Raw genomic sequence first — 9620 nt, 5'->3', positions numbered from 1 at the left:
AGGGAAGCAGTAAGAGCCACCAGAAAACGAGTTTCCAAACTCAGTCTGAAAGAACCCAAGAAGCAGCCCCAGCCAAGACTACATTCATTACAATCCACTGTCAAGGAGACAGCATGGAAGCTGGAATGAAAAATATCCTGACTGACAACTACAGTGCAAAGGTAGAAGAAAAAAAAATTTAATTCGGTAGTCATCACTGCTAAATAAAGAGTCACAACACAAACAGCGACTGTGGATACACAAACATACACAAAGAAGGATTCTTACAGTGTGGTTATAGCAGGGGTAGGCAAATCTGCCCTAGTTTGACTTTAGAAATTACCAGACACAAGACAGTCTGGCATCTGTCTCTGCAGAGGCTGGATCTCAGAACAAATACCCATAATCCCTGCAGAGCTGAATTCCAGCCTGCTATGCCTTTGTGATCGTAAATACCTGTGCTAGCAAAACAGAAGTTTACATATTTATGCAACAGTCACTCTTTCCCATGCATTCAGAGTAGATTCACTGCTGCAAAGGCTGCTGAATTGCAGTTACTCTGTTAGGTCACTGCCAGTCTGGATTACAAAACAACTACAACATCATCCCAAGAGTAGCCATAAGCATTAATAACAGAGTGGAGAAATATGGCCAGATTATTTTAAATATCATTCTAGGGGCCATCTGTGGGAAGAAATGCAGGCTGTAAATATGACAGGAAAGTAAAGGGAAACACTGTCACTTTGAGCTGATGGCAATAGGTGGATGTGTAAGAGCTCTACCCACAACAGGGCAGTGCAAGCAAAGTAATCCCACAGAATACATTCAATGTGAAAGAAGAGTGAGAACAGTCAGCTCTCTGTCAAGCAGAAAAATAGTTCAGATGAAGGACCTTGATTTGAATCAAAGATCCTCACCAAATGGACAAAGTGGAGTCAGCAAGAGACTTTTCTCCTCCTCACAGAAGCACAAAAAAAAAAACGTGCAGGAGCATCAGAAGAGTCATTGCGTGAAGAACCTTACAGAGCTGTACAAGGACAGGGTGTCACGGCCTCTGGCTAGGGTGCATGAGCAGCCTGCTCGTGGTGGGAATCTGGAGAAGCACCAATGCGTGCTGACCCAGCATCCTGGATCAGAGGAGCTATTATCCATTGCAAATGACTGAGGATGTACACCTATTTTGTCAGAAGGAAAGTGACTCATTGTTTCTGCTAAGAAAGGTTCATTTCTATGGAGCTACATAAGCTGGTGCTGACAAGGCTGCTAGCAACCACCAATGTGCTGGAACCTCAGCTCAGCCCCTGAAGGCTCTCTGATGCAACCCTCCTTTGGGAAAAGTGCTAGGTAGCAAGCAAAAAAACATCAAAACCATAAAACCAAACCTTGACAACTGCTGAGTAGACTTTATGCAAAGCTGAGGGGAGCTGACTTCCTTATATTTAACACACATTGGTTCCTGCAGGACCTCAGTGATGTCCCAAAAGCTGTTAAGCAAATAGTCAAACCTCAGGTTATGAAAGGAGCTCAACAATTTACAGGGATAGCCAAGTCTTTTTCCAGACTTTGTTCATTGCTACAGAAAACCTTGACAGAGTTCATCTTTCAAAGACACAGAGAGGGTTTCAGCAAGTACTTGAAAAAAATGAAGCAAGTTGATTCTGTCCTAAAGCACTTAGACCTGCTGTTAGAGGCACAGTTCTGGTAAATCCAAAAAGCAGGACATGGCCAGGAGCACACAGCCTTTGACAGGGAAAGGCTCAGCCCAAGAGGAAGATACTGCCTGAGTTCTTGGGACTGAAGGACACCATTAGCTCATCCTTGAATATGAACTGCACATGAAGCCATTAAAAAACACCTTGAAAAAACCACAGAATATTATGCATAAGCATGTACATCACTAGGGAGAAAATTCACTGATGGTAGCAAGTACGTGAATCTCATTTATTTTCCATTGTGCAAAATGAGATTAAGAGCTTCACAGCTATAGATTAGAAAAGCTTCCCATTCCTATGCAAACTTCCAGGCAAGCCAACAAACCACCCAACAAGCCAGGGTGCCAAGGTAGAAAGTAATCCACAGCTGGCCACCTGACAATGAAAAAACAAAAATCCTTCAAAGTTATTGCATAGTACGAAAAGATGAAGAACCTTAGTAAACACAATATTTTGTGTGAAGTGGAACAAGACATTCTTCTGGTACACTCAGAGCAGACCTCTCAAGATGTGTGTTCTTCACACCAGGGTATTGAATCCTGCTCACAACAAGCAAGGGAGTATATCTACTAACCAAACCTGAAAGAGCAGCTGAGACTACTTATCCATAGAGTGTTAAGGGAATTATGGAGATGGGTATTAGAAAGACTGCAATAACAGAGGACAGAGCATTTCATTCCACCCAAACCAAATTTCAGGGATAGTTAATAGTAAAGATGTTCTCACTTTTCTGTCTTTCAGGCACAGATAATACTGCCTGTTGTCTGTGTAATCCATTTATAATTTATGCTCTTTGGAGCACAGAATCTACTTATTATTTTCACGCAGACAACCTAGTATGAAAGATAGATTTCTATTGCAATAACATCATAAGACAATCACAAGAGATAAAATAAAAATTAGTATGTGTTTATGTCACAGATAGTATCTCTTCATATTGCCTAGCAAAAAAAGTTCTAAGATCAAACTAAAATTAACCTGCAAATTAACTAACATATCTTCCTACCTATGTTGTCTAAGGATCAAAAAGGCCTTATTGCCAGTGACCTGGAAGATGATGACTAGTAAATATTAGTTGCTTCTGGAGATAAATATGGGGAAAAGAAAGGCTCCACACATACGACAATCCAAATGTCCTGCGCCTTAAGAAATATAAAGGTGGGAAAACCTCCAAGTGCTGATTTGCTGAGGTGATGATTGGTTGCTAGAAACAATGAGAAGAAAGGTCTACACTTGAAGACATTTAAAAACATATTCTGACATTCAGATGACAGCACTGTACTGTTGAATAGCAGCTGTATATCCTTTGTTACAGGATGTTATGCAAATTTGCAGAAAACTTACTTTAAGTTTGGACATGAAATTTTGGCACTTGTTATCAGCTACTGGGACCCGTCAGGAGCACAGCTCCAGCTTCAGACTTCAGATCAGAAGTAAAGAACAAAAAATAGAATTTAAATGTCATGTTTCCATTTTTTTTAACCTTTCTCTCTGCTAATTTCTTATTTTTCAATTGGTAGAATGAAGCAGATATTTTCTTGCAGAAGGACTTTCATGCAGAACAACATTATTTTCAGGTTCACATAGCAATGACGTAATATATTTTTGTATTTTTATCTGCCAGAGTCTTGAGCTTTGAAGGTTTTTTTGAGCATGTACTGTTATGCGTATCATAATAGTAACCACAATATGTTAATCCTCCAGCAGCATAATAGCCTATATTTGCTACTCAGAGTTGCCTCCACAGAGTTAAACTGACTGTGATCCATGAAGAATAGCCAGGTAACAGCTTTGAAGAAGCAGTGATTTCTCAGCTCAGGTGGCACAATCCATCTAAACATGCAAAAGGGCCTACGGTCTGCACTGCACAGCACCTTGCCTGCCAAGGTGGCTCCAGACAAGATAGCTCGGACACCCAGAGCAATGTAGCTGGGTTAGCGCAGTCATGTGGTTGGGCTACTAGATGACCAGCTCACGCGGGTATATCTCAATAGCGGTGTGTTGCACACGCAGGCTTTGCACCAAGTCTGCTGGTCCAAGGCTGAGCTGAGCCTTAATGGTCTGGGACTTCCAAGTACTTGTTGATACAAAATGAAAGATTTTAAAATGTATTTTCCCTGTATAGTGGATTATAGCCCACTATAAACCTGACACAGAACATGTTTCCTGTTAACAGAAGGAAAGATGATTTCCTTTAAAACAAGTTTGACATGCTACATCTAAAAATTTTAATAATGAGATTCTTTCAGAAATAAAATTGGACACAGCACAGTTAGTAAACCTGTTATGGAGCATCGCAGTGACATCTGACAGGCAGTATAAAGAAAGCTTGTTAGTAAAAGCAAATTGTTCAGCAATAGAAGCACTTTAGCATAAGGCCAGTGGGAAAAAGCAAGAGAGAGAGTTGCCTGAGCTGTAGATGTTAATGCAGGCAAAACACACCCATTATTCGGCTTACAGGAGGAAGGAGAGATGAAGAACAACAGGAAGCAAGTGTAAGTAAAATCAGAATTTACTCATGAATGTATAAAGCTATCCCTTCACATTCATCATGACAACATTATGAAGCATTTGCATACAAGGAGATAACAGCTGAAAAGAGTAAATGGTATAAAATCTTGAATGGACCGATAGGGAAGTACCCTGACACATTTGTAACCAAATTGATTTATTGGTGCAAATAGAAGTAAACTGCTATCAAAAACATCCTTTATTTCACAGTGTCTTGTAAGTTATTTTGCTTGAGGTTTGACCAAGGCTGTTTAAAATATTTGTAGTCAACATTATACACGCAGATGTGCACAGACGCTCTGGAAGGGTTGTACTGCTGCCACTACCTTTAGTTTGAACCTTATTCAGGTCACCCTAGACCCTGTGGGACTGTGCTGTTTTTTCCTGTCTAGTAGCTCAGACATGATTTTCTTTGGAGATAGCTACCCAGAAAGAGCCTTTCAACAGAATGGAAACTCTCTACCAAGAAACCCCAGGGGAACAGCTTTAAGACCTCCATAGTAGCTGCTGGGAGGATAAAAATGTATAATAATAGAACACCCGACCTCTCCTAATTGAAACCATGAATTTAGTTGGTTTCAGTTTATTTCCTCACTTGTTTGCTTAGGGTGCCGAACTGGTATTCTTACAAAAGCAGTGAACCCAGAAATTCTGGTTCAGAGATGTGCAGTTTGATAGAGGGAATTGCACAGGGAGAGCTTTTCTTCTCATGGTCCTTTGCAGCTTCAGTCTAATTGCTGTGTCGGTGGAAGAACAAAGGCTCAGCAGAAACACCCATACATATCCACAGTGTGCAGCTGCTTGTCCTTAACATCTTATAAATAGCACTGCAATGAATAATAAAGTTCTCGCATTTTAGGAGGTCAGACTGCAATGTAAAATAGGGAGGGTATTGGGTCTGGTCACTGAAGGAGTATTCAGTGGTGACAAGTCATGTAGTGTAATTAGTGAAGATCAGAGAAAAGGAAATTTTAAAGTATTTCACATCAGGAAGGACCTGCTGGAGATGCTGCAGTTTTTATATATAGTACTGCTCACCTCGCCAAATCATAAAGGGTGTCCTAAAACACTAAACGGGCTCTCAAACTGCACTTACAGGCTGATGAGAGGAGTAATTTCTTTCCTAAACTGATCTATTGTTGCTATTCACAACGAATAGAATTTATAATAATTTCAGCATTTATTTAAGATTTGAAAGCTTTCAAAAATGTTTCATGCTAAACAAATTTAGAGTGGGAGCACACAGTGTGATTTTACTTCTCAGCTGTGAAACAATCTTACTAAAAGCCCGTGCCTCCAGGGGGTGTTTTCTCAGGGTCACTATTCACAGTACTGGTCATACAGTATCTGATTCCACGATATTCACCACAATCACACTTTTTGTCTGCACTAGCATCTGGGATAGTTTTTTGTTTTAACTATGCAAAGAAACCCACTACTTTTGCTGGTTCTTTCCCCTCAACATGACTTTTCTTATGACTTACTCTTTCTCCTGCAAGGGAAAATTAGAAAGCATTAAGTGAAACATCACACCTTCAAATCATTTATTCCTATACAAATGAAAACACTCATGAGAGTCTCCAAAGGCCTTTTTTCCAGAGGATCTAGCCAGTAGCAATTAAACATTTTTCTCTTAATCATGCAGGAAAGCAATTCATAGGTGAAAAAGCTTTAAAGTCAGATGTGGGGCTACGAATACCAGAGAGCAAGCAGTTAACACAAATGCTTATGAGTTAGCAAAGTAAATGCATTCAGACTGTAGGACAGGACCAAATAACTTCATTCAGCAAAAGCAGGTAAACTCATCTACATGCTAAAAATGAAAAGCATCATCGTTTCCACAAATTGAACAGTTCTAGGGTGCACATCTCAAAGGGATTATATGCTGTCTGAATACATACTGTGTAAGTAGAATCTCATACACAGCTTTGAGAGCAAAATCTAACTGTAGGCTTTATCACCCTCAAGGCAAACAATGGTATGTCAGCTTCAAAGAGTACAAAGGATTTGCTAAGGTGTATGCAAAGAAGCAAAAGTATCTTACAGATGCAGTAAGAAATCTTCCAACAAGCCAGCGTCAATTTTTCAGCCTTCTGGCCCCAGCAGCACCTCCACCACCTCTGCCCTTGGTGTCCCAAGTACAGGAGCAACAAACTGCTCTAGCCCCATCTGCTGAAAAAGCAAGAAAGTGTGAGGAGGAAGAAATCGTTACTGGACTTTATGTAACAAGTTTATGAGAGTCAGACTTAGACCAATACGTTCATCCCTGATCTCTTTTCAATCAAATAGCCACTAGTGACAAAGAAAGGGGTGCTGTAAATATGTGTGTGGCAGCTGCTGCACTGGCCAGCTGACTGAACTGCCAGAATTAAAAGCATGAGATATTGACTGGAGCTACAATAGCTTTGTATCCTTAGTGGATCAGGGCAGAAAAGGCACCGTGACACTGCCACAGCCTTCAGCAACACACACATGATTCACAGACCAGACTAATGTGTTTTTTGTGCCACACGTTGCCCTCAGCATACAAAAAAGATCAAATAGAAACGGGAGAGAACAGACACCCAAACAAACACAGACCAGAACAGCTCCTTGAAGGAAATTAAAGGGTTTCAGTGATGATTAGGACACGTGGCCTATCCAGGGCAAATGGACTGCAGAAGACAAAATGCCAGCCAGAGACTACAGCAACACAAAGATGGGCAGAAAAATGGAAGAAGCATCAGCAGCAGAAGCAGACCAAGGAAGAGAAGCAAAACAAAAGTAAATGGAGAATTTGTGGAGTACAAGGAAACACTGCACAAGTGAAGTACGATGCCAGTGAAGACATCCAAGAAGGTGATGGGATACGCCAAGCTGCAGAATGCAAGTCCATTAACAAAGCTGTTGCTTCGTGTGGACTGAGGGAACAAGGCTGACAGAAATGCAAAGGGAGCAAACAATGTAATTATTTCACGTACAGCGAAGGAATCTTTAAATGTTTTAGGCCATGGTGGGCAAGGACAGTATTCCATTTTGACAGGTTCTCCTTGCTGGAGATACACTGTCATCTTTGTGTAATGGTGAATATCCCTAAAACCTGAAGGAACTGATAACCTAGGAAGTCTCATCAAACATTCCTCTGTACAGCAACACTGGAAAGACAGCCGTTAAATCTGTAACCTATTTAACTTAAATAGGTTAGCTCACTTAAATAGTGTCTCACGGTATAAATCTTTGGATTATTTCAGCTTCTAGATGACCTTGGAGTGTCAGTGTGAATATACGAAGATGACAGCAGGCTACACACTGCAGAATGAACTGTTTGTTGCAGCAAACTGTTGTCAACAAGCCTGGTAAAAGCGTATGACCTGCTCTACAGAGCAGCATTGTTCCCAGTCATTCATGTCTTTCAATCATTTCTGTGTACACTTAGACTTTGGGGTTTTTTGCCTTCATTGCCAGTAGCAATCATCAGGAAATGCTTAACCGTGATACCTCAGATTTACAGATTATCTCCAGTGCTACCTTATTCCCTTGAGGTCTCTCTCAAAACAAAGAGTTTGTGTTTTGTGTTAGTGTTGTGTGTCTGTCTCCTTGAGGGTGAAACACAAGATTAATCCCTTTTAAACAAGTAAACAGAAAGGGATGTGAAATGTTAAAGGGTTTCTACATCTGTCATGTCACCAGAAAGCTTTTCTTGTGCTCTGCAGAATTTTACACTAAATGCATTTCAGCAAAGAACCAATGGAGGTGCTGTACCTATGCAGATACCTATTCTTAAAGGCAGCAGAAAACAGCAGATCTGAGCTTCACCTTGGAATCAAAACTAAGCTAGTGAAATTCCACAAGAAAGCAATGCTATGTGCTCTAGAGATAGGCAACATTTCACTTTCCATCTTGCAACAAGAAAAACTAAACTACAGTAAGGGAACACTCCTTAGTCAACCTTCTTCAAAAGAAATCAGCACCAAAATCCCAAATGTCAAAGCGTAGATACTTTGATGATGTCCTGCAGGGGCAACGTCAGAGGCGGGAGAAGGTGAAAGTAAAACTAGACCAAACTCATGTATCATTCGTGTACAACTCAAAATGCAGACAGCATTCCCTAGCCACTGAAAAAGTTTCTTGAGCTTCATGACCCATACAGCTGACTTCATACTAAGAGGGCTATGATGTCCCTGTATGCTTTCCATTAGAAAGCTTGAATGCAGATTTCACTTACCAGTCTATCAGCCACAGAAGAGAATGATGGGAAACATTGGAAGAAATCTCTGTAATCAGAGCCCAAACATGCAGGGCAATGAGCCTTGTTTTCCATGACCTTTTCAAAGGTCATCCTCCTTCCCTTCAAATTTAATGTTATACCTATCTTAGCTGAAGTGTCTTACCTTAAATTTGGATTTATAGCCATTAGTAGAGAGATGACAGTCTAGAGGTTTTCCCCTGTCAATATTCTTGTAATAGTAAATCTAAAATTTCCTTTCCACTGAAAAAAGGGATAACATAATCTAGTTCATGGCAGCACACCATGTATGCATGACCCAGAAATAGGTGCTAGATTTTAATGGTCTTCAAATCAGACACAATATATACTTACATTGACATAATTTTAATATATTCTGATTTAAAGTTGCAGACAGTATCTCCTTTCCAACTTTTCTTTCCTTCCAATGCACACATCATTTAAATAAGTTTATCTTAATTATTTTCATGTTGATTTTTTTTTTTAAATGGGTAAGGCAAGCAGCGTGGAAAGAAATAAAATTGAGACTGGGAGAAATTAAATACCTATTGTTTCAAAAAAAAGATCTTCAATTTACACAGCTGCTTATCACATCAAAACACATTTATGCAACGGCATCATCAGTAATAACAACAGAGTTCTGGAAGGAGTAGTGTTTGTTCATTAACAGTTCCTGCAGAATCATAGGAGGTGATGCATAACAGATTGTTTCTTTCTGGGATCTACTGAGCTGATGGCCAATACTTTTCTCACATTCATGCTCTTACCAAACAAGAAATGGCTATTTTAAAGATATCTATGGCAGACACCTAGAGCCCGGGTTTTCAGGAGTGCTGAATATCCACCCCAGCAGAAATCAACAGGACCTGCTGGCACTTGGCCTCTCTAAAAAGTAGAGCTATAAATTCCAGTAGATTTTCTCACTGTGCTGTTATAACGACATAAAGTAGGTCATCATTTATACCTACATTGCCAGTGACCTTTTATTATTATGTGTTATTTTCAATCTTGGCATAACTTACCTGCTTGCCAAAAAAGGTGAATTTACTGCAGTTAACACAGAGAACATCTATGCATATAGTTTATATATATATTGACTGAATATATACACAAAATCATGAAAAAGAACCATAAATGTTAGCAACCCTTACTGGAGTATATATACATCTCATGAAAATCTTAATTATCATATA

This window comes from Opisthocomus hoazin, chromosome Z (assembly GCF_030867145.1).
Source record: "Opisthocomus hoazin isolate bOpiHoa1 chromosome Z, bOpiHoa1.hap1, whole genome shotgun sequence".
Lineage (NCBI taxonomy): Eukaryota > Metazoa > Chordata > Aves > Opisthocomiformes > Opisthocomidae > Opisthocomus > Opisthocomus hoazin.
The sequence above is the reverse complement of the archived record's forward strand: the minus strand, read 5'-3'. Positions refer to the sequence as shown.